This window comes from Panthera pardus, unplaced genomic scaffold (genome assembly GCF_024362965.1).
Source record: "Panthera pardus isolate Hobbes unplaced genomic scaffold, ASM2436296v1 HiC_scaffold_10, whole genome shotgun sequence".
Lineage (NCBI taxonomy): Eukaryota > Metazoa > Chordata > Mammalia > Carnivora > Felidae > Panthera > Panthera pardus.
This window is the reverse complement of record NW_026526655.1, coordinates 22719260-22745838: the sequence shown is the minus strand read 5'-3', so window position 1 is coordinate 22745838 and position 26579 is coordinate 22719260. Positions and strand designations below refer to the sequence as shown.

Here is a 26579-nt window from a genome sequence, read left to right as displayed (position 1 = left end):
GCAATTCAAATGTCACTTCAGTTGTTTTAACTATAGCTGAGCTACTTGGAGTCTGCCTTCTGCATGCTTTATTCAGGGGTCTGCCAGATATTGGTGTGGAACTTTTATATGCATGTGCGAATTCTTCCAAATTCTGACTTTCTTCTCAGTTTGCGCACACACACACCCACACCCCCACACACACACACAAGCACTTTTTAGTAGATATGATTTTACTTAAATTCCATTATTTATTTTTTATAAGGCTGCATGTTTTAATGTTTTATCCATTCCAATTTTGTAGACTGGGACCCCCCCCCCCCCTTTTGCTAAATTAAGAAAAATACATAACAAATCTTGAGCCACGTCCTTCTTCCCAGTGCTCACTTTTCTTAACTGTTTATCTTCCTGTTGGATTTTTTGTTGTTGTTTCACTTTTCAGTACTTTCAAATGTGTGTGGCGTGTGTGTGTGTGTGTATGTGTTCGTGTGTTTAGTCTAAATTTGGTTGTTTTGATAGGGGAGATCCCAGAATGTATATTTGGATGTATTTTCTAAGAGCACTTCTGGGTTGTCCAGATGAGTTATCTACATAGAGAGCCAGAGAGTGTGTCTTAAGCAGTTCTCATTTTGACCAAACCTTTCTATGTCAGGAACAATAAGATGATTTTAAAATCCCTTTGTTGAAGAATTATGCCATTTTACCTAGATATGTAATTTTTAATGTTTTAACACAAAGAAATAAAGTAAATTTATTTTAGCAGAGGATTAAACTATTCTGTTGTGATTCAGTAACTAAATGAGTAAATACTTATGATAAAGATTTTGTTCTGATTTGGGGCAATGTTATCTTTATACAAGAAGCAGATAAAATCACAGTCCATAACCCCAGGGGTAGAGGAATGTAATTTTGAAAAATTTTCTAAAATCTACTTAGTTTCCATTATAAGCCCCTGCCACCAGGTAGGGAAGTTAATTTTAGTCACTCAGCATCTTCACCATCCTTTTCCCAGGGGTTATTTTCACATTTTAGGGGGCTTATAGGTACCAAAGGAGAGAGAAAATTATTTAGTCCTTGGACTAATGGGAGAATTAAGGTCTATCTTCAGGGGAGTGAGATTGTAAGGTAGAGAGGAACTGGAAGTGGAAAGGTAGAGAGTATCAGTTAATAATTTGGAATGTATCTTACCACACACATTTTTGGTACCTAATACTTATCATTTTCGCTATTCAAACAAAAGTAATAATCCAAATATTTCACAGAACTTCTTTTTCATTTATATGTTTATTAAATCACATTTTTCTTTTTTCTAACAATTTGAAGATAAAATCAGAGTATAAATATATTTGTACATGTACACTCCAGAGTTTAGCAGATTATATTCTAGTTACTTCATTTATAAGTCATGCCAAATAACTTGTTTTATGAGAGACCTGTATGCATTTTTGATGTAAAAATCAACAACAACAACAACAAAATGTTAGCAACATAGATGATCTGTCTAATCCAAGACATAAAGCTGAATTATGAGACAAACATCTTTATAAGTAGATTTTTTTGGTTTTCTTCATGTTATTTTCAGTTATTTTCCTTATTTCCAACAACTTTTTATTTTTAACTGGATTTTATTTATTCCAGTATCCTATGTACTTTATTCAAGAAAGACTTCTCCAAACTATCCTTACCATGAGAGAATATAATGTGCTAAGAATCTAAATGGAAAATTTTAGAAATGAAGATAGGTAAATCAAAACTTTGGGAGTCAATTTTTTGAATGAATTTTTATGTTTAAAATGTGCCATATTTGGAATTTTTTTGAACTACCTAGATTTTATAATATAATTGATTTCACTTTAATGTGTACTTATTTTTTTTAAGTTTCAAGTACTTTGAAAAAGGTAGTCTTTTAGTATTATTTTAATAATATGATATTCTTGTTTCATTGACCAAGAAAAGATAGCTGCTACAGAACAAAATGAATCTCTTATGGTCCCTGTGCTATATATAAACTGGTCGTCAAAATTTTTCTTAGGATAGTAAAATTTTGGGGTGCCTGGGTGGCTCAGCTGGTTGACTGTCCAACTTCAGCTCAGGTCATGATCTCACTGTCTGTGAGTTCAAGCCCCACGTTGGGTCTTTGCTGACAGCTCAGGGCCTGGAGACTGCTTTGGATTCTGTGTCTCCCTGTCTCTCTGCCCCTCCCCTGTTCATGCTTTGTCTCTCTCTCTCTCTCTCTCTCTCTCTCTCTCTCTGTCAAAAATAAATAAACATTAAAAAAAATTTTTTTAAAAGGATAGTAAAATTTTGAAAGAACCTTGTGAAATTAACCAAATTTTAACATTATATTATGTTGAACTGGCTGTGTTTCTTCTCTTTTCTTTCAGTCTCCTTATTTACTCTTAGCCTCCTCTCTAAAATGGGTGCAAGGTTAATTATGTGATCCTAAGATTTTCTCTGATTCCAAAAGTACTTGTTTATAATAAATAATTAAATAATAACAAACAGTGTTAAGTACAGTTAATAAGTATCAAATAACATAATGTAGTGTTCACTGTGTAAATCTTTCTTTATAGTAATCATTTCTGACCTGCTATTATGAATCAACAGAGTTTTGATGTTAAATTGTGCTTGTTGATCAAATAGTTCACTGAGGGCACAGGTGCAATGGCCCAACACATGCATAAATTTCACATTTGCATTTAAGCTCCCTGACTCAGCATAATCTCCCTATCTGACCTCTCTAGTGAATTCTTAATTACTTATCATTTGTCATTACCTTCTTTATATTGTTTGCATGGTTTGCAATAAATTCTGCATATCATGATATATGTGTGAATGTGTGACTATGTAGAAATGAAATCATTTATGTTCGAAGCACTTGATAGAAGCATATGTTTTTATATCAGCCTTACAATTTCAGAGTACTTTTGCATACATGGGAGATCCTGCTTTATTTTATTGCATTGCTTTGCAAAACAACCTTGGCTGTTATACTTCAAGGTCTCAGGTGTTGAGTCATTAGCAGCTATGAAATAGATCAGAATTGCATTACAGCTGCACAGCTACAAACTAAGGATAATCCAAGATCTTTCAGGCTTAGCATCAGCATATGGACAACTCCTCAGTACTTGCCTGGAAAGAGAGTTAATTTGGGAATTTTGAACTAAATTCCCTCAGGATGACTTCTCCAAATGATTTTTAACTTCTGTAATGCAAACAAAAAAGCATGTGAAAATAAGCAGTGTTCAGTTAAAACAGAGAACAACAACACAGACATTTGTGCCAACATCTTGCAAAATTGGTCATTTTATAAAGAATTGTATTTTAACATATTTGATTACTACTTGCATTCACTTGGGGAATATTTACTTCACTGACATCCTGGGTACAATGAAGGTAATAATATTCATAGACCTGAACAATTTATCAGCATTTTTAAGTCTTTACTTAAAAATTAAGTGTAAAGTGGCTTTTATCAGAATTAGAAACAAGAAACTGAGTTGCAAAATATTTAAATTACAGAAGTGTACATGACTGAACTTTTGAAATCACCCCCTAACTTTTCTTTTTGCTTAAGTCTTCTCCCTAACTATCCTCCCACTATATCCCTGAAATCCATGCTCTTAGTAACCAAATGTATTTGGGGGGAAATCAGATCAAGTATTCCATATAAAATCCCAGAATAATTACTCTTGTATCTGGAATGTATTAAAAATGTCTCCGTGGGGCGCCTGGGTGGCGCAGTCGGTTAAGCGTCCGACTTCAGCCAGGTCACGATCTCACGGTCCGTGAGTTTGAGCCCCGCGTCAGGCTCTGGGCTGATGGCTCGGAGCCTGGAGCCTGTTTCCGATTCTGTGTCTCCCTCTCTCTCTGCCCCTCCCCCGTTCATGCTCTGTCTCTCTCTGTCCCAAAAATAAATAAAAAAAAAAAAAAAAAAAAAAAAAAAAAACGTTGAAAAAAAAAAATGTCTCCGTGGCCTCTGAGAACTTTCATGAGAGTTTCTACCTCATGGATGTCATCTCAATCCACTCCTTCCTCTACATTTCAGTCACACTGATTTGCACATATCAAATGGATTTCTGCTGTGGTTGCTAATCACTTTGCCTAGAATTCCCTGTCCCTGCCCGTGGATCTTCCAATGATTTTTTCAGAACAGTGATAGGTTTACAAAAGAAATGGGAGGAAAGCACAGAGAGTTTGCATATATTCCCTCTTCCTCCACTCTTCCGCCGTACCTCCTTTAGTTTCCTCTATTATTAACATCTTGCTTTAGTATGGTATGTTTGTTATAACTGATAAATGGATATTGGTGCATTATTAACTGAAGTCCATAGTTTGCATTAGAGTCCACTCCTTCTGTTGTATGATTTTATGGTTTTTTTTTTTGACTTATACATAATGTCATGTATCTGTCTTAACAGTATACTATAAAATAGATTCATTGCTCTAAAATTCCCCCATGTTTCACCTATTCATCCTTTCCTGCCTCCTCTCAAGCCTTTGGCAACCACTGATCTTTTTACCATCTCCATAGTTGTGGTTTTAGAGCATCATATAGTTGGAATTGTATAGTATGTGGGCTGTGGAGACCAGCTTCTTTCACTTAGTAGTATGCATTTAAGGTTCTTCCATATCTTTTCATGGCCTAACAGCTCATTTCTTTTTATTCCTGAATACCATTTCCTTCTCTGGATGTACCACAGTTTGTTTCTCCATTCACCTATTAAAGGATATCTTAGCTGCGTCTGTGTTTTGGCAATTATAAATAAAGCTGCTATAAACATCCATATGCAAGATATTGTGTAGACATAAGTTTTCAAATCCTTTGGGTACATACCAAGGAACACAATTGCTAGATCATATGGTAAGAGTATGTTTAGTTTTATGAAGAACTGCCAAAATGTCTTCTAAAGTATCTGTACTGTTTGGCATTCCCATCAGCATAGAATGAGAGTTTCTGGTTCACCCACATCTTTACCAGCATTAGCTGTTGTCAACATTGTGAATTTTAACCAGTCCAATATGTGCATGATAGTATCTCATTGTTTTGTTTGTAACTTCCTGGTGGCATCGATATTGAGCACCTTTTCATATGCTTTTTGTCATCTATATATCTTCCTTGGTGGGTCTCTGCAGATCTTTTGCCCATTTCTTAAATTAGGTTCTTTGTGTTCTTACTGTTGATTTTTCAGTTCTTTGTAATGTTTGGATACAAGTCCTTTCTGTAATAGTTTTCCAAGTATTTTCTCTCAGACTGTGATTTATTTTTTTATTCCCTTAAAATTCCATTCACAGAGCAGAGTTTTTGGTTTTGTTTTTTTTTTTCATTTTAATGAAATTCAACCTATCAATTTTTTTCTTACATGGATAGTCCTTTTGGTGTTGTATCTAAAAGTCATCACCAAACTCAAAGTCACCTAGGTTTGCTCCTGTGTTATATTCTAGAATTTCCATTTTTTAACTTTACATTTAAGTTTATGATCTATTTTGAGTTAATTTTTGTGGATATTCTAATGGATTTTTACAACTCCTTCTCCTCATTTGTATTCTCCTTTTAATGTCACTCCCTCAAAGAGGCCTTTTCTGATCACATTAGTTAAAGCAGTCTTTCATAACCAGTTACTGACTAACCTGCTATTTGCCTTTTTCCCTAGCATTATCATTATCTAAAATCATATTGTCCTTTATTAATTTGCATGTTTACTTCCTCTTTGTGTATAATGTAAGTTCCAAGACTCAGTCCATCTTGTTGAGTACTCTATCCTTAGTAACTAACACAATGTTTGGTACATATTAAGGGTTTGCAAATATTTGGTAAATGAACAGGAAATAACTGAACTCACAAGCACATCATAAAAATGTTGAAGACCTTGACTGAGTGCCTTTATAATTACAAGGATAGAAAATTTATGGAAATGAAAAAAGAAAGTCCAGAAAAGGAATCAAGATTAGAATAAAAGTATAGCTATTTTGTTTACTCTGCCTGTAACATATATTAAGCCCAGCTGAATCTAGAACATGGTCCACAAGAAGAATATGACTCTTAGGGAAATTAAATGATTTGCATGCAAGTGTTTAGAGTTCCTGGTCAAGTTGCCAATAGACTATTTTTGGAGAAGATCTATTCAGTCATTTTGAACTGTCAATAGAAGACTCAGATAGATTACTTCTCCTTTCCACAAAATGCATATCAGCTCCTACTAATTTTAGTTGAAGTTCTATTAAGCAAATAATGGAAAAAAATGTATTTGTAATATGAGTTCAATTAAATGATAAATTATCTAGTTTTCTCTTATATAGAAAAATAATCATGTGACCCAATCTTTTTATAGCTTCTACTGAATCTTGGAAAAAACCAAAACCAAAGAGACTTCAAATCATATCCTTAGCTGTTGATGGGCCATTATGTAAGGATTTCTTGAGTTTTGAAAGCATATGTAGTCATATTTACCTGCAATAGACTAGGATGAGTGCTGGTTTAAACTAGAGTCATTATCATAAAAGTACTAATGTATCTGTTGGGATTGATTAGTCATCTATCATTTGAATCTTTCTCATCATTTTTTATAGTGCATGACCCATAAAAAAGAAAAATCCAAATTATTTTGGTCTTTTCTACTGAGTGATTATTAGTCACTCAGCATATGTTTATGAAAGAAGTAAGGGAGAAATATTTATCTTTTTATAGTTTAATCAAGCACATTATATTAAACAATAGTTTTTGGGCAAACTGCTATATAACAAAAATGACTCTAAGCACTTGGTGGTTACCAAGAAACATATAACAATAGTTCTGCATTCAAGAAGCTTACTGTCTTTTTGGAGAAATAAGATTCAGTTACTTAAATATTAAAAGGAAATACCAAAAGTGATTTAAAAAAATACTTGCCAATTTATTTAGCACTTTAAATAGACTAATAGCCTTCATATTTATTATTTTATTCTCATAGTAATTTTTGAAGATGTCATTACCATGATTTTTTTTTTAACTGGGCAAAATAAGATACGAAGAGAATAAATGACATCTGCCCAAAGTCCTTAAGTTGTAGAGCCAGGACTGAATTCAAAGCCAGATTGTAATCTTTATGAAGGCAGAAATTATATCTATCTACCTATCATCTATCTATCTATCTATCTATCTATCTTTCTATCTATGATCTATACTAAGCAGTGTGTACATCAGAACCTGGCACAGTGTGGTTGCTAAATAAATATGTGCTGACTAAATATAGAACTTAAGTTTTATACACTAACATTCTGTCCAATTAATTCTGCAACTCCTGGATGTATTATGGACTCTATTGTATTTTAGTTTTATCTATTTTAGTATTAGTGGTTTGCCTGTAATGAGTGTTCAGTAATGTTAAATAATAGGCAAAATATTCTACATTCAAGCCATGCATCAGAATAAAAGAGAGAAAAGAGTTTACTAACTGTTTTCAAGGACACTTAATGAACGAAAATATATATACTTGGGTAGAATATTACAGTGTGGATAGGGGATGGAAAGAAGGGGAAGGGCAATTCTAGTGGAAAATGATATAGGAACAATCATATAATTCCAAGGCTTAATGTCTTATCTTCCTGAGCCTGGAAAGAAGGAAGTCTCATTGGTACTGAAAATAGATAAGTGGCATTTTTATTTATTCTAAAAGTAAACAATGGAGAAATTATGGCTTAAGATGAGGAAAGGCAGCAAGAGTTTGAAGAATGTATGTTTGTGTATATTCTTCATTATGTATTATGTGCCATTAGATACACCATTAGCTTCTAGGTTTCTGCACTGATACATGCCATGAGTGCAAGAACAGTATAGAATTTCTTTTCCTGTTCTATTCAGCAGTAATTTTATTTTTAAAGCAAGAGAGTGCTACATGTAAATGTTACTAATTTCTTTGAAATTTGTGATCCAACACATTAACTCTACTTATTACTTTCATGCCTACAATTTGGTAACTTGTCATTAAAATGATAGAACCAATCCTAAATGTTGCATTTAATAATTATTTGCCAGATTTTTAATTTATAGAAAGAAATATGGTGCTGTTACAAATACAACCACTGGGAATTGCCTTTTTAATAAGATATCTTTTGGGAACAATTTTGAAATTTTAAAAATCCACTTTATATTTTGAATTGTAATGATGGACATTTATGTTCCTAGGGTATCCATGCAATACATACAGTAAAATAAACTTGTTTCAGTTTAAACAAATATGGATATCCTAACTAGTTAGCATATCATAATAAAAAGAACTGGATAATATGGTCTTCCTGAAGAGAAATGACATTTAAAAAATTTTTAACTTGTTTTATTTTTATTTTTTTTAATTTACATCCAAATTAGTTAGCATATAGTGCAACGATGATTTCGGGAGTAGATTCCTTAGTGCCCCTTACATTTAGCCCATCCCCCCTCCCACAACCCCTCCAGCAACCCTCAGTTTGTTCTCCATATTTATGAGTCTCTTCTGTTTTGTCCCCCTCCCTGTTTTTATATTATTTTTGCTTCCCTTCCCTTATGTTCATCTGTTTTGTCTCTTAAAGTCCTCATAGGAGTGAAGTCATATGATTTTTTTATGAAGCATTATTACATTAATAATATTTTTAGAGAAAAAACTAAATTACGCAGTTTGATCCCACCCTCCAAACACACTAATTATTTTTTTTGTTTTAGACTATTTCTTTTACTCTTTAGACACGTGCCTGTTCCTTGTATGATTATACTGGCTGGAATTAATGATAATCACCTGTGTGTACACTAATGTGTGTGTTTTCCTTAAATAAATCTATTATTTAGTTAAATGTCTATATTTTCTGTAGAATGCATTTGTATTTAATGCAGGAAAATTAGTACACATTTGACTTTAAAAACTATTTCAATCCACTCTACACCAAACTACAAATTGTAATGGCATAAGAATTATCACATGCATTTTATTACCCTAATCTATTTATTGGAGGGGATAGGGTGGTAAAATACATGTCATGTAGCTGTTAGAGGACTTTTTTTTAGGTACCTAAAAAGAAACTTTTCATTCAAGAGAAAATAATTGCAACAAAGGGAAAGTCTGTTAGAAAAGTCTACCTCAAGCACTTAAGCTGAAACCAAAAGTCCAAATATTGACCTCTGAATGATGAGAGGATCTCTTATCCTCTATTTGCTTTAAAATTAACATTTGGTAAAGAAGTTTATCCTGAAGTGTTTGTTTAAGGGTCGATGTCACTCCTGATCAAGATCCTGTAATGAATTAGTACAAGAGATAGAATTTGGAAAAGAGAAAAGAAAATGTCTTTTGATTTTCAGGTCCACTATTATCAAATATTTAGTTTCTTTTTTACCCCGTATTGGTCTCTAAATCCCTATGAGAACTGTCATATTCATTTCAGTATCCCTCAGAGCACCAGGTACAATATCTTGCATGCAAAAATGTACTGAATTGAATAACCTTCCAATGGAGTCTACTGATCTGTATAAATATTCAATTGGCAGATTAGACTTGAAATGATAGTGTTATTGAACGTTGGCTGCCTGTTACAACTGCTCAGTTAATCCATTTGCATAGTCTTTGTTCAAGTGTTTTACAGTTTAGAACTTCATATTGGACCGTAATCCTAACATATTTTAAAAGTAAAAATGAAGCCTTTTTGGGGTATTTTTGATTTTCATAACAAGTGCGATATTAAACCTATTTTTTGATAAAATGGAAGAAGTATCTTGGGATATGAATTTTTTCCTGGATGCCAGTTTGAGCATTCTGTCATTCTCTGCTTACAACATATTATATTTTTTTATAAAACCAAATGTCTCAAAATGGTACACATGAGCTTCTGTGTTATAGCTCCTGACTACATGTTTATCTTTACCTCCAAGCAACCAACCTCTTTCAGCTTATTGTGCTTCAATAATACTAGTTGTCTTTCTGTTCCTAGAAGATCTCAATTCTATGACATCTTAGGACTTTTCATTTGTCTTCAGCAATGAAAGCCTGGAATGCTTATCCTTTGATTAGTCCCATTATCTTTTTTTTTTTTTTATTTTTTTTATTTTTTAATATATGAAATTTACTGTCAAATTGGTTTCCATACAACACCCAGTGCTCATCCCAAAAGGTGCCCTCCTCAATACCCATCACCCACCCTGCCCTCCCTCCCACCCCCCATCAACCCTCAGTTTGTTCTCAGTTTTTAACAGTCTCTTATGCTTTGGCTCTCTCCCACTCTAACCTCTTTTTTTTTTTTTTTCCTTCCCCTCCCCCATCGGTTTCTGTTATGTTTCTCAGGATCCACATAAGAGTGAAACCATATGGTATCTGTCTTTCTCTGTATGGCTTATTTCACTTAGCATCACACTCTCCAGTTCCATCCATGTTGCTACAAAAGGCCATATTTCATTTTTTCTCATTGCCACGTAGTATTCCATTGTGTACATAAACCACAATTTCTTTATCCATTCATCAGTTGATGGACATTTAGGCTCTTTCCATAATTTGGCTATTGTTGAGAGTGCCGCTATAAACATTGGGATTAGTCCCATTATCAACTCCATAGTCCTACAGGTCTTAGATCAAATATCCTACTATCCAAGAGATGTTTTCTGACCACTTTATCTAAAGTAGCTCCCCACCAAAATTTTTACTGTTATAGTGCCTTTTTATTTCTGTCATAGGATTTATCACAATGATGATCATAGTCATTGGCTATCTTCTCTAACAAGTGTAAATTCCATGAGTACAGGAACGTTTTTCAAACTTTTTACCCTGATATAACTTTTTATCTGCTATATCAATGGTACAGAACACAGTACCTTATAGACAGTAAGAATGTAAATAAATAAGCAAATATTTGCTGTAGAAGTATAGCATTTTAATATAAGAAAAAACTTTATTTGAAAAGTGAAGCATAATTCTGCATTTTTGTTTGTTTAAAACCAAGTACTAGTTAGTATTTCACATTGTGAGCCAGCCAAACTATTATTGTTTGAACAATTGATACTCTGAGATACATGAAGCTAGGAAATTTTCCAAAGCTAATGATAGGGATGAAAAAGAGATCTGTGTATTTTGTCTTTATTTATGGAAAAAATAACTAAATTTGTTTTTATAATTTTTAATTGTAGATAGGTACCTTGTGATATGAAGTATTTCAAGTTATATATCTATATTGATTTTAATAATTAGTTTGAGCAAAAGTTCATAAATTTGGAAGTTTGTTGGAAAGTTGTTACTTTATAGAGTTGAAAGAAAATGATTACTTCAAACAATATATTGAAACCTTATTAAAATAAGTCCTAGGAGACTGAAAAAAATGAGAAATTACAGCAGGATTTTGTTTTATATGAATTTCATTGAGCTTAACAAGCCTAAAGGTTGAACTTTGAAGAGTTTTCACCATGTATGTGATTCTCAGAGTATCTATCCCACTTCAAAGAAACTCAGTGAGAATAATTTCATAGAAAATAAGGAAATTTGTGATCTTAATACACAATGCTGTAATACTGACAGTATTTCATAGACATGCTGATTATTTCTTGCTTTTCTTTGAAAATTTTATATCATACTGTATCATTTCTGTCTGTATATATATTTTTTTTATTTTTTTTATTTTTTATTTATTTATTTTTTTTAATATATGAAATTTACTGTCAAATTGGTTTCCATACAACACCCAGTGCTCATCCCAAAAGGTGCCCTCCTCAATACCCATCACCCACCCTGCCCTCCCTCCCACCCCCCATCAACCCTCAGTTTGTTCTCAGTTTTTAACAGTCTCTAATGCTTTGGCTCTCTCCCACTCTAACCTCTTTTTTTTTTTTTTTTTTTTTTTTTTTTCCTTCCCCTCCCCCATGGGTTTCTGTTATGTTTCTCAGGATCCACATAAGAGTGAAAACATATGGTATCTGTCTTTCTCTGTATGGCTTATTTCACTTAGCATCACACTCTCCAGTTCCATCCACGTTGCTACAAAAGGCCATATTTCATTTTTTCTCATTGCCACGTAGTATTCCATTGTGTATATAAACCACAATTTCTTTATCCATTCATCAGTTGATGGACATTTAGGCTCTTTCCATAATTTGGCTATTGTTGAGAGTGCCGCTATAAACATTGGGGTACAGGTGCCCCTATGCATCAGTACTCCTGTATCCCTTGGATAAATTCCTAGCAGTGCTATTGCTGGGTCATAGGGTAGGTCTATTTTTAATTTTCTGAGGAACCTCCACACTGCTTTCCAGAGCGGCTGCACCAATTTGCATTCCCACCAACAGTGCAAGAGGGTTCCTGTTTCTCCACATCCTCTCCAGCATCTATAGTCTCCTGATTTCTTCATTTTGGCCACTCTGACTGGCGTGAGGTGGTATCTGAGTGTGGTTTTGATTTGTATTTCCCTGATAAGGAGCGACGTTGAACATCTTTTCATGTGCCTGTTGGCCATCCGGATGTCTTCTTTAGAGAAGTGTCTATTCATGTTTTCTGCCCATTTCTTCACTGGGTTATTTGTTTTTCGGGTGTGGAGTTTGATGAGCTCTTTATAGATTTTGGATACTAGCCCTTTGTCCGATGTGTCATTTGCAAATATCTTTTCCCATTCCGTTGGTTGCCTTTTAGTTTTGTTGGTTGTTTCCTTTGCTGTGCAGAAGCTTTTTATCTTCATAAGGTCCCAGTAATTCACTTTTGCTTTTAATTCCCTTGCCTTTGGGGTGTATATATTTTTAAATTATAACCCATGCTTGACAATTTTCCTTTCTTAATGTGAACAGGGCATGTAACTGTCGGTCTTCTTTTGCTTAAGATAGAGAGATTGTGGGGAACCTGGATGGCTCAGTTCGTTAAGCATCTGCCTGGATTTCAGGTCAGATCATAAATTCACAGTTTTCTATTGGTGCAGAACCTGCTTGGGACTTTCTCTCCCTTCTCCCCCTCACCGCCAGCCACACACATGCTCCCTTTTTTTCTCTTTCTCTCAAAATAAATTTTAGAGAAAAGATAGATTGTATCAGTAAAATCAGCTAAGGTGATACTGATAGTTTTTCTAGATGTAATGAAAATATAAAATTATCTAAATAACTTACAGAACTTGGTATTTTCCTAAGAAGCACCATCTTTGGGTGAAGCTTATTCTTTGATAAATAAATTGAGGAACCAAAAAGAGGCAAAGATGAAAATTTTCAACTTTCAATTATTTTCTACTAAGTTCATACTTTATTTGAGGTTTTGCTAAAATTCATACATACAAATCCCATTTTTCAAATAAAATAATTTATTTTAATTTCTTTGAATGTTTCTGTTTTAACCTAGAATTTAAGTTTGAAACAGTGTCATTTCAAACTTCAGGAAACAAAATTTATCAACTAGTGAGAAAATGCTACATTTTGACCCAAATGTGGAACCGTGATTATGAGAATTATTGTGAGCAATTCATTTAAACACTACTTTTTTCTGTATCATATTTTATGCACTTTTGCATAGTTCTTGTTTTGAGAGTTGTATTTGACTTACCTTTCCAACTAAGATAGAGAAACAGTGATTGAATTTATGCTCCTGCCTGAAATAATAACTATAACAACACCAACAACATACAGACAAAATGTACGGCACAAAGATTTTCAAGACACTGGACATTGAGCAATGAAGTACAGTGATCCCAGAGAAATAATAAACAAAGTGATCCCTACATTTGCATTAACTTATTACCCTGTGCAAGTTTTTAGTTCACAACTCAAAGAAGAAGAGCCTAGATGGAACTTGGTGAATTCTGTAAGGTCAGGATATGGAAGTGAATTTAGGAATATCAAGGCTTTCAGAATTCACAGAATACAGTTCTGAAGAGGAGATAGATAGATATACAGAGAACCCCAGAAATTTGCACAGGGTAAGCATTCATCAAAGAATTGAGAAAGCAGTTCATGTGAGGAAACAATATGAGGCAAAGGAGTCGTCTGAGAAAATTTAAGTGTTGCCAATATGCACACAGAGTTAATAACACCTGTTTCTACCAGTCACACTGGAAAATCTCAAAATCCATGGAGCATTAAGTAGGGCATTTAGGAGGATTTGCTTCAGTGGTAAGGAATAATTAGAACTAGACTAAATGCTGCTCTGATTCAGATTAATAAATATTAAAATCAGGAACCAAAAAGATTAAATTATTTCCAAGTGACTTAATTACATCCCAGAACAAAGCTTAAGAATATTTACAAGAATATTTTAATGTCTAACACTTAAGAAGGTAATATTCACAATGTCTAGCTTTCTTATCAAAGATAACCAGACATAAAAAGAAGCACAAAAGCACACCTACTATTAGGAGGAAAAAAAATCAACTGAAACCAACATAGAACTGACACAGATGTTAGAAGTAGCAGAGATTTAAAAACCTATTGTGAGGGGTGCCTGGGTGGCTCAGCTGGTTGAGCATATGACTTTGGCTCAAGTCATGATCTTATGGCTCATGAGTTCGAGCCCTGGATTGGGCTCTGTGCTGAGAGCTCAGAGCCTGGAGCCTTCTTCAGATTCTGTGTCTTCGTCTCTCTCTGCCCCTCCTGAAGCCCCTCCCCCTTTTTCAAAAGTATATAAACATTAATAAAATTAAAAACTTATTGTGCAACCATATGTTCAAAATGTTAGGCAGATACACAGAAGCTTTACGAGAGACCCAAATCAAAATGCTAGATATAAAAACTACAATTTCTAAGGTGAAAAATCAACTGGATGGGATTAATGAAAATTTATATATGGCAAAAGAAAAGTATATTGAAACCAAAGACATAGCAATAGAATTGTCCCAAATGACACACAAACAGAAAAGAGAATTTGTTGACCAAGGCATCATTGAGATCTGAGACAACTTTCAAGTAGTATAATGTACATGTATTTGGAGCCCCTAAAAGAAATGTAGGGAAAGCAAAACATATTTGAAGAAATAATGTCCAAAAATTTTCAAAATATGATGACCAACAAATCAGTGTACTCCAAACACAAAACTACACCAGTGCATATCATATCAAAGTGTTCCTGATAAAGAGAACATTTTAAAGCAGAAAAAAAAACCCATATTATGTAAAGGGAAACACAATTAAGGATTATAGAAAACTTATTGTCAGAAATGGTGTGAGGAGACACTGGAGAAACATCTTTAGAGTGTTAAAAAATATCCTCAAAATTGAAAGCAAAGTAATGACTTTTTCCATTATACATAATGGAAATGATAGAAGATAGGATATATATACATAAAAAAGAAAGAAATAGCACCAGTAATGGCAACTATAAAGTAAATATGTAAGATTTTTTTCTTGGTATTCCATTTTAGGACCTAAGGACAAAGTAAAACAGTGTATTGTGGGATACAGAACATGCATATGAAGAAAATGTGTGACAATAATAATGTAAAGGCCAAGAGAATTGTAAGGTTTTTATACTATATGTGTAAGTGTTAAATCCTAAAGCATCCCCAAAACAACAAACAGTTTTAGAATAAGCCAGCAAAGGAAATAAAATATAAACATAACAGATATTTAATTAATTTAAAAGAAGGAAGAAAAAATGACAAGGGGAATGAAAAGCAGATAGTAAGATAGAAAGCAAATAAGTTTATAGACTTAAGCCTGACATATCAATAATCACATTAAACACAAATGGTCTCAATACAATTAAAAATCAGTGATTATAGATCCTTTTGTAGTTCATAAGCATGATGATTGGGTGTTCATGATGTTGTGTGATATGTGGCACCCTTATATCTTGTTACGATGTCAGCACATTACCCATCTGACGTGAAAAAAAAATCAGTGATTATAAGATTGAATTTTAAAAAGGCCGAAACTAGGGGTGCTTGGGTGGCCCAAGTCAGTTGAGGTCATGATCTCATGGTCTGTGAGTTCGAGCCCTGCGTCAGGCTCTGTGCTGACAGCTCAGAGCCTGGAGCCTGCTTCGGATTCTGTGTGTGTGTGTGTGTGTGTGTGTGTGTGTGTGTCTCAGCCCCTCCCCCACTCATGCTCTTGCTCTCTCTTTCTCTGTCAAAAATAAATAAACATTAAAAAAATAAATAAAATAAAAAAATAAAAAATAAAAAAGGACGAAATTATATTCTATATATAAGAAAACTTAGAGATGCAAATCATTAAAAGTAAATAGTTGGAAAAGGATAAACCATGCTAACACTAATCAAAAGAATGCTGGTAACATTAATGTCAGACAAAGTAGCTTTCAAAATATAGCATCATGTCACTTTATAATAATGTTAACAAATAAAATCTGTTAATAAGTAATTTTTAAAAAACATTATAATCCTAAATGTTTTTAAACTGAATCATATAGCTTCAAAATACATGGCGCAAAAGCTGATAAATATAAATCCACAATTATATTTGGAAAGATAAATATGCTTTTCTGAATAACAGAACCAGAATTGCCAGATAGAAACACAATAAAGACATAGGAGACCTGAACGGTACCAACCAACTTGACCCAATTGATCTTTACAGAATACTCAAACTCTAAACAGCATAATCCATATTCATTTCAAGTGTAGATGAAGCATGTAAGATAGATCACATCTTGGGCAACAAAAATAAGTTTCAATGATTTTATTTATTCTATTTTAATTTACCTTATTTTATTTGAAAGAGAGAGTGTGTGTGTGTGTGCATGAGCATAGGAGGGGCAGAGAGAAAGGGAGAGAGAATCCCAAGAAGGCCCCACACCCAGCACGGAGCCTAAAGTAGGACTCCATCTCATCACCACGAGTTCATGACCTGAGATGAAATCTATAGTCAGATGCTCAACCAGCGGAGCCACCCTGGCTCTCCAAATCTCAATGATTTTTAAATGATTCAAGTCATACAAAGTATTTCACTGACTGAAATGGAATTAAATTATAACTCATTCAGTTCCCAAATATTTGGAAGGCAAATAATCCATGGTTCAAGGAATCCAAAAGGGAAATAATAAAGTACTTTGAAATGAATGACAGTGAAAAACAAACATATCAAAAGCTATTGAATGCCACTAAAGCAGAACTTTGAGAGGAATTTATAGCACAAAATGATATTACAAAAGACAAAAATCGCTCAAATTAACAACCCCAGCTTTCACTTTAAGAATCCAGAAGACATGAGAATTAAACTTAAAATGAATAGAAGAAAGGATATAAGGCTAGGTGGAGTTAAGGTGATGGAATAGTAGGACTTTATGTTTGCCTCGTCACTTGAATACAGCTAGATAATTATCAAATCATTCTGAACAAGCAGGAAATCTGAGGACTGAGAGGACAAATTGCACAACTAGAGGGAGAAAAGGGGTCACATCATGGAATGTAGGAGGTACAGAGACATGATTTGGGGGAGGAAATAATCACAGGTGCTATGGAGAGGAGGGAGCCCGGATCACAGAAAGGAGAGAGAGGGGAGAGAGGGGAGAGAGGGAAAGCAGCATGCAGGAGATTGCACAAGAAAAACACTTTGCCAAAACCATTGACTGGGAAAACAAGATGGGATGATTATTGCATTTTTACAAGCTGCAGAGCTGGAAGTTTGAAGTTGTTGAAGTCAGCACCATTGCCAGGGTCAAGCCTGGCAGGCTCATTGATGCTCCCATGGAGGAGGCCATAGGCCCGGGAGAGGACAGCATACTCTGAGGATTCCCTGAGTCGCACTAGGAGAGAAGTTCCCCTTCTTGGAGTGCATTTGGGAGAGGTGACATTGCCTCTTGGGGACAAAAGAGTCAGCAGGCCCCAGTGAGCTCCCACATTCATAAACATAGAAGTAGAGACACCTGCTGAGGACAGATAACCTGGACACCAGCTTTTTGCTATGCTTTACCATAAAATCCAAGCCCCTGTGCAGTTGTGTAACTGCTTTTCTTGGACAAACTGGCACCAGACAGAGTGAGGCAAGACCCTCCATAGAGGATAAGTGTGGGTCCCCATCATGCCAGGTCCCTGAAATTTGGTTTTGAAACCCAGCCATGCACCTGAGATAAAACACAGGATTACTGAACTGCCAGGAGGAGAGACAGCTTGGACACTGATAGGGTGAGAACAGAGATCTGATGTATGCCTGGGACACAAGAAGAGAGGTTATTCACTCTTCTATGAGTGCTTCCTGAATAATGGCAGGCATGAACTCCTATCTCTGGGGACTAGAGCAGGCCATCGCAATATTTCACCCCTCCCATCAGCAAGGACACACTTTAGTGATCCACATAGCACACACAGTGTAGGTTTGAGCCTCTTACACCAAGCCCCACCCCCATGCACTCTGCAGGTGCCTTTTTTATTTGGGATGTGTGATTGGAGCCAGACAAGAGCAGGCACCTCCCCCAAAGACCAGTACAAACCCTTGCATACACCAGGTCAGCTGATCATAGAATGCTCTAGTGGAAATAGGACCAGACACAGGCTTTCCTAACACACAAAGACAGAGACCTGGATAAAATGCCAAGACAGAGGAATTAAAGAACAAGAAGAGGCTACAGCCAGGGAGCAAATCAAAACAGATATAAGTAACATGTCTGAACCAGAATTTAAAACAATAATTATAAGGATACTAGCTGGGTTTGTGAAAGGCATAGAAGATGCCAGGAAGTCCCTCACCACAGAGACAAAGGACCTAAAAACTAGTCAGCTCAAAAAAAAAAAAAAAATACTTTAACCAAAATGCAAAAACAACTGAATGTAATGACTACATGGATGGGAGAAGCAGAATGAATAAGTGGTATAGAAGATAAAATTATGGAAAATAATGAAGTTAAAAAGAAGAGGGAAAGAAAAATATTGGATGGCTAATGTAGACTTAGAGAACTCAGCAACTCCATAAAGCATAATAACATTTGTATCATAGGAATCCCAGAGGAAAAAGAGAGGGAAAAGGGGGCAGAAGGTTTGTTTGAATAAATTAAAGCTGAAAATTTTCCTAATCTGGGAAGGAAACAGATATCCAAATCCAGGAGGCACAAAGAACTCCCCTCAAAACTGATCAACAAAAGTCAGCCTATGTCAAAACATATCATTGCAAAATACAGAGATAAGGAAAAAATCCTGAAAGAAGCAAAGGAAAGAATCTCTAAACTGCAAGGGAAGACAAATCACATTACAGAACATCTTTCCACAGAAACCTGGCAGGCCAGAAGGGAGTGGCATGATTATTCAATGTGCTAAGTGGGAAAAATATACAGCCAAAAATACTTTATCCAACAAGGTTGTCATTCAGAATAGGAGAGATAGTTTCCTAGACAAACAAAAAGTAGAGTTTGTGACACCTAAACCAGCCCTGTATGAATATTAAAGGAGATTATTTGAGTGGGAAAGAAAAACCAAAAGCAACAAAGACAAGTAAAGAACAGAGAAAATCTCCAGAAGCACTGACTTTTTATAGGTAATACAATGGGACTAAATTCATAACTGTCAATAATAACTCTGAATGTGAATGGACTAAATTCTCCAATTAAAAGACATAGGACATCAGAATGGATAAAAAAAAAATACCCATGCATATGCTGCCTAGAAGAGACTCTTTTTTATTTTATTTTATTTTATTTTATTTTAATTTTATTTTATATTTTTCAATACATGAAATTTATTGTCAAATTGGTTTCCATACAACACCCAGTGCTCATCCCAAAAGGTGTCCTCCTCAATACCCATCACCCACCCTCCCCTCCCTCCCACCCCCTATCAACCCTCAGTTTGTTCTCAGTTTTTAAGAGTCTCTTATGCTTTGGCTCTCTCCCACTCTAACCTCTTTTTTTTTTTCCTTCCCCTCCCCCATGGGTTTCTGTTAAGTTTCTCAGGATCCACATAAGAGTGAAAACATATGGTATCTGTCTTTCTCTGTATGGCTTATTTCACTTAGCATCACACTCTCCAGTTCCATCCACGTTGAAGAGACTCATTTTAGACCTAGAGACACCTGAAGACTGAAAGTGAGGTGATGGAGAACCATCTATCATGCTATAGACATCAAAAGAAAGCTGGAGTAGCCATACTTATATCAGACAAACTAGATTTTAAACCAAAGACTTTAACAAGAGATAAAAAAGGGTACTATATCATAATAAAGGGATCTATCCAATAAGAGGATCTAACAATTTTAAATATTTATGCCCTAACTTGGAAATATCCAAATATATAAATCAAGTAATAGCAAACATAAAGAAACTCATTGATAACAATATAATACTAGTAGGAGACCTTGACACCTCATTTACAACAATGGACAGATCATCTAAGCAGAAAACCAAAAGGTAACAACGGTTTTGAATGACACCCTGGATCAGATTACCTAACAGATATATTCAGAATGTGTCATCCTAAAGCAGCAGAATACACATTCTTTTTTAGTGCACATGGGGCATTCTCCACAATAGATCATGTACTGGATCACACATGAGGCCTCAACAAATACAAAAAGATTGAGATCATACCATGTATATTTTCAACAATCCTATGAAACTTGAAGTCAACCACAAGAAAAATTTTGAAAAGACCAAAAATACATGGAGGTTAAAGAGCATTCTACTAAAGAATGAATGGGTTAACCAGGAAATTAAAGAAGAAATTTAAAAAAATACATGGAAGCAAATGAAAATTAAAACACTACAGTCCAGAACCTTTGGGGTGCAGCAAGGAGGATATATATAGCAATACAGGCTTACCTCAAGAAGCAAGAAAGCTCTCAAATACACAACCTAACTTATACTTAAAGGAGCTAGAAAAGGAACAGCAAATAAAGCCTAAACCCAGGAGAAGAAGGGAAATAATAAAAATTAGAGCAGAAATAAATGACATAGAAACAAACAAACAAAACCCAGTAAGGCAGATCAATGAAACTAAGCTGGTTCTCTGAAAGAATTAATAAAATTGATGGTCCCCTAGTCAGAGAAAGGACCCAAATAAAAAACATCATGAATGACAGAGGAGAGATCACAACCCACACCACAGAAATACAATCTTGAGAGAATATTATGAAAATTGTATGGCAACAAATTGGGTAATCTGGAATAAATGGATAAATTCCCAGAAACATACAAACTACCAAAACTGAAACAGGAAGAAATAGAAAATCTGAACAGACCCATAACCAACAAAGAAATTGAATCAATAATCAAAATTCTCCCAACAGATAAAAATCCAGGGCCAGATGGCTTCCCAGGGGAATTCTACCAGACATTTAAAGAAGAGTTAATATCTATGCTTTACAAACTGTTCCAAAAATATAGAAATGGAAGGTAAACTTCCAAAGTTATTCTATGAGTCTAGCATTACCTTGATTCCAAAACCAGACAAAGAATCCAGTAAAAAGGAGATCTACAAGTCAATACCCCTGATGAACATAGATGCAAAAATTCTCAACAAGATACTAGCAAATTAAATCCAACAGTACATTAAAAGAATCACTCACCATGATCAATTAGGATTTATTCCTGGGCTGATGAGGTGGTTCAATATTCTCAAATCAATCGATGTGATACGTTACATTAATAAAAGAAAGGATAAGAGCCATATGATTCCTCAATAGATGCAGAAAACACATGTGACAAAACACGGCATCCATTTGTTGTTGAGGGATAAATACCTTCAACAAAGTAGGGATAGAGTAAATATACCTCAACATCACAAAGTCCATATACAAAAGACCCACAGCTAATATCATCTTGAACGAGGGAAAACTGAGAGCGTTTCCACTACAGTGAGGAACAAGACAGGGATGTCCACTCTCACTATTGCTATTTAACATGGTACTGGACGTCCTAGCCTCAAAAATCAGACAAAGAAATAAAAGGCATCCAAATCAGGAAGGAAGAAGTTAAACTTTCACTGTTTGCAGATAACATGATACTCTGTATAAAATCCAAAAGACTCCACCAAAAAATTGCTAGAACTGATACATACATTCAGTAAAGTTGCAGGCTATAAAATCAATGTACAGAAATCCATTGCCTGTCTATACACCAATAATAAAAGAGCAGAAAGAGAAATCAAGGAACTGATCCTATTTACAACTGTACCAAAAACCATAAGATACCCAGGAATAAACCTAACCAGGAGAAAAAAGAACTATAGAATACTTATAAAAGAAATTGAAGGTGTCACAAAGAAATGGAAGAAACATTCCATGCTCATGGATTGGAAAAATAAATATTGTTAAAATATGTATACTACCCAAAGCAATCTATACATTTAATGTAATCTCTATCAAAATACCACCAGCATTTTTAAGAGCTATAGAAAATAATTCTACATTTTTATGGTACCACAAAAGACCCCAAATAGCCAAAGCAATACTGAGACACCAAACCAAACCTGGAGGCATCATCACAATTCTGGAGCCCAAGCTATCTTACAAAGCTGTAGTCATCAAGACAGTATCAGACTGGCACAAACACACACACATCAATCAATGAAGCAGAATAGAAAATGCAGACATGGATCCACAATTATATGGTAAACTAATCTTTAACAAAGCAGGAAAGAATATCCAATAGAAAAAAAGACAGTCTCTTCAATAAGTGGTAGTGGGAAAACTGTACAGCAACATGCAAAAGAATGAAACTGGACCACTTTCTTAGACCATACACAAATGAATACTAGTGGGTTTTGTTTCTAATTTTTTATTCTGTTAATTTAATATTCCATGAAGTTAATGTATTTTACAAAATGTTCATGTTTAGACATTATGTTGTTCATTCCTTCTAAATGCAGAGGAGCTTTTATATTGTAATTGTGTGGTTTCCAAGTTACCTTGGCTACTTATCTAACAGGAAGTGGTTTACCAGATATATTCTTCATTTTGACTAAGGACTTAAAGAGAGATAATTGTTTAATTCTCATATTTATTTTTTCTACAAACTTACCTTCAACATTTTAGAGCTTAAAAGGATCACAGAACTCTTGTAGGCTATCACCTCATGATATGAAGGCCAAATGTGAATCCAATTTAAATGCCTAGGTTAAAATCTAAAGAATAATTAGTGGCAGAGTTGGAACCAAAATTCAAGTCTCATAATATCTACTCTAAAATTCTACATGAGACATAATGCAGGCCACTTCAACTTGATATGTTATATATGGTGGCATAATGGATTTTCTAAATAGGTTGAAAAAAGTCTGCATGGACTGACAGATTATTTGAGAGGAGACAAAAAGGATCACAGCAGGTTCTGATGAAATAATGATAGGAGTTATTATCTACATCAGATACTGACTCAGTAACTCAGTACGAGATATATAGACAACACCAACCAATATTCTAAAATATTTGTGGTATGGAAAAAATATACAGTTTAGAAAAAGCACAAAAATATATGCTGGGTGATTATTAATTATTATTAATGATTCCAGTGATTGCCAGTCTTCTGTCACTAAATTGATTTTACTCTGGTTTCCTAACTGGATAATTTGTTTGTCTTACCTACATAAGTTATTTTGTTGCATTATTATCATAATTATATGTATGAATCATTTTTCTTGAAAGTGTAAGGACTCTTTTTTTCTTGTTAATATATGGCTTAATAATAATAGCAACAACAAAAAATAACAAACACTTATAGGGTGATAAATATATGCCTGCCACAAATTAGCACTCTATAACAACTTATATATTTTCACTCCTTTAAAATACATCAGCCACTTCTAAATACATTACATATTCTAGCTCCTTTAATTGTCACAAAAACTTTTAAGTTTGGTGCTTTTACTATCTCCATTTTACAGATGAGTAAACCAAGGAAAATATACTAAGTTGTGGAGCAGGATAAACTCTGAGATAATGTTCTTAACCACTTTTAAAACATGTAAAATTAGCTTTTTTAAAAAAAAATGTTTGACACTTTAGCTAAACTTGAGAGGAAAGGTTACATTCCAAACTAATAGTTTCTGCTGATATTGGCAGGATTTTTGCTGCTCCAGTAGTTTCTGTTTAATGAGCAAATTGCTTTAAGTACTCATATACCACTGTGGCACTAAGAATAAAGATATTTAGTCAATTTCTCTCTCATTTGTGATAATTCCAATGCTGCCTATTTCTACAATAGCACTCTGAATTTAATTTAAAAAAATATGACATTAAGAAATTAATATTATAAACAAAAAACTAATGCAAAAAAGGGAGCAATAAAATCTATAATTTATTAAATAAAACACATTAGAATCATTCATTACAATGTTGTTATGAAAACAATGATTAATACTCAAAACGTATTTTATTGATTTGAGCTCATCAGTAAGGAGACCTACAGACATGTAGCAATAAACACCATACATATATACATAGGGATATTAATGAATGTCCATAGCTTCATATAGCAACCTCCTTTCTTCAGGGGTTATATCTGGTAGTGGATGTCCCCTGAAAGAGTCTGCTCCATGCATCGGAACACCAAAAGGCCCTTCCATGTCACTAATAAGGCCTCATTATTTTATGTCATATTGCTTTTACTTCTCCCCTTTGTTTTGATGAATTTTATCAGTCCTCCAAAACCCAGTTTAATTAACTTATCTCTGAAGTTTGCCTTTAATTTGATTCCCTTTTCCTGTGACTTTTCCACAGCACTGAAGTCTGTACACCACATCTAGCACTCAGTTATATGGTCTGGGATGTTAATTATTGATTCTAATTACCAGACTGTGTATGTATTAAATAATACACACCTTGAGGATGGGGTCTCTGTTTTATGCTTCTTTAACTCCCCGGCACTTAGCACACAGCCACAGACTCTTAGGAGCACTCTGATCCTTTTGCTTTTGTCTACTTTAAAAAAAAAAAAAAGAGCTTTTTGCATTTTAATGTACAATAGTGACTTTAGCAGGCTCCTGAACTCACTTCCTTCCAGATACACCAAAACTACAGCTGCACACACAGCAATTCCCTCTGAAAAAATCCAAAACCTAGCTGAGTAATTCCTATACATTAAGCTAATGACCAAATAACCACATGGAAGCAGGTAAGAAAGACTGAAATGCATTCTTACCATAAACCATACCCCCTAGCACAGCAACATAAAATCAAAAAGGAACTCACAGCTCCCAGCTTCTCCGATATCTGAAAGGTTTGGACCCCACATCTAGCACCCCAACTTTTAAGACTTTCACCTGAGGGATGGGCAACCAAAACACTCAACTCTGAAAGCCAACAAGGCTTATGTCCATGAAAGCCATAAGACTGTAACATTAGTCTTACCAGGACATGCTGTGGCCATCTCTACAGGGCTCAGCACAGAGGAGGAGGAAAGAAATGCCTGTGTCCCAGATTTTCTCCCAAAGAGGCCTATTTGCATATTTAAAAACTGAGAATGCCATCTCCATATTCTCCCTCTGGCACTACAGGTCACCCTGTCTCCCTGGAAGGAGATTGTAAACATGTGTAGCTAGACTTACCAAGAAAAAAAAGAGACAGGACTCAAATAAATAAAATTAGAAATGAAAGAGGAGATATTACAGCTGATATCATGCAAATACAAAAGATCATAAGAATCTACTATGAAGGGGTGTGTGTGGGTGCCTCAGCCACTTGAGCATCCAACTCTTGATTGCAGCTCAGGTCATGATCTCATGGTTTGTGTATTTGAGCCCCAAGTCAGGCTCCATGCTAAAACCATGGAGCCTGCTTGTGATGCTCTCTCTCTCCCTCTGTCTCTCCCACTGTCTCTCTCTCTCATTCCCTCAAAATAAATAAATGTAAAATAAGATGTTTACAAACAAAACAAAACAAAACAAGAAAAGAATCTATTATGAATAATTGTATACCAACAAATTGGACAACCTAGAGGAAATGGATAAATTCCTGAAAAAAACAGCCTAACAAGACTGAATTATGAAGAAATAGAAAACCTAAACCTGATAAAGGCAGTGTATGATAAACCTACAGCCGACATCATGTGTAATGGTTGAAAGCTGAAAGCTTTTTCTCTAAGATCAGGAACAAAACAAGGGTGCCCACCCTCACCACTTCATTTAACATAGTATTGAAGGTCCTAGCCAGAGAAATTAGGTAAGACGAAGAAATAAAAGACATCCATATTGGAAAAAAAGGGAGTAAAACTATCTCTCTTTATATATGGCATGATATTACATGTAGAGAACCCCAATGTCTTCACCAAAAAAGTGTTAGAAGTAATAAACGAATTCAGTAAAGTTGCAAGATATAAAATCAATGTACAAAAATAAGTTGCATTTATACACACTTACAATGAGCTATTAGAGAAATTAAGAAAATAATCCCATTTATAATTGCATAAAAAAGAATTAAATACTAGCAATAAATTTAACCAAAGAGGTGAAAGATCTATTTTCTGAAACCTGTAAGATGTTGATGAAAGAAATTGAAGACACAAATAAATGGAAAGATAATTTATACTCTTGGACCAGAAGAGTTAATATTGTTAAATACTACTCCAAACAGCCTGCAGTTTCAATTCAATCTCTATCAAAATTTTAATGAAATTTTCCACAGAAAAGGGTAAATAATCCTAAAATTAGTATGGAACAACAAAAGACCCCAAATAACCAAAGCAATCTTGAAAAAAGAATGGTACAAACTTTCAGCTTAAGATGAATAAGGTCTGAGGATCTAATGCAAAACATAGCAGCTACAGTTGATAATACTA

At 34.5% G+C, this 26579-nt stretch overlaps 1 protein-coding gene and 1 non-coding gene across 3 annotated transcripts in view; both read left to right on the top strand.

Annotated features, from left to right (window-relative positions):
- SPAG16 (sperm associated antigen 16) overlaps nt 1–26579 on the top strand; it is a 1004062-nt gene that overhangs the window by 858933 nt on the left and 118550 nt on the right. The gene's annotated exons all lie outside the window — the stretch shown is intronic.
- On the top strand, nt 15649–15752 carry LOC128772783 (small nucleolar RNA U13). Its single transcript, XR_008416935.1, has one exon. It is a non-coding gene; the product is annotated as a small nucleolar RNA U13 (small nucleolar RNA).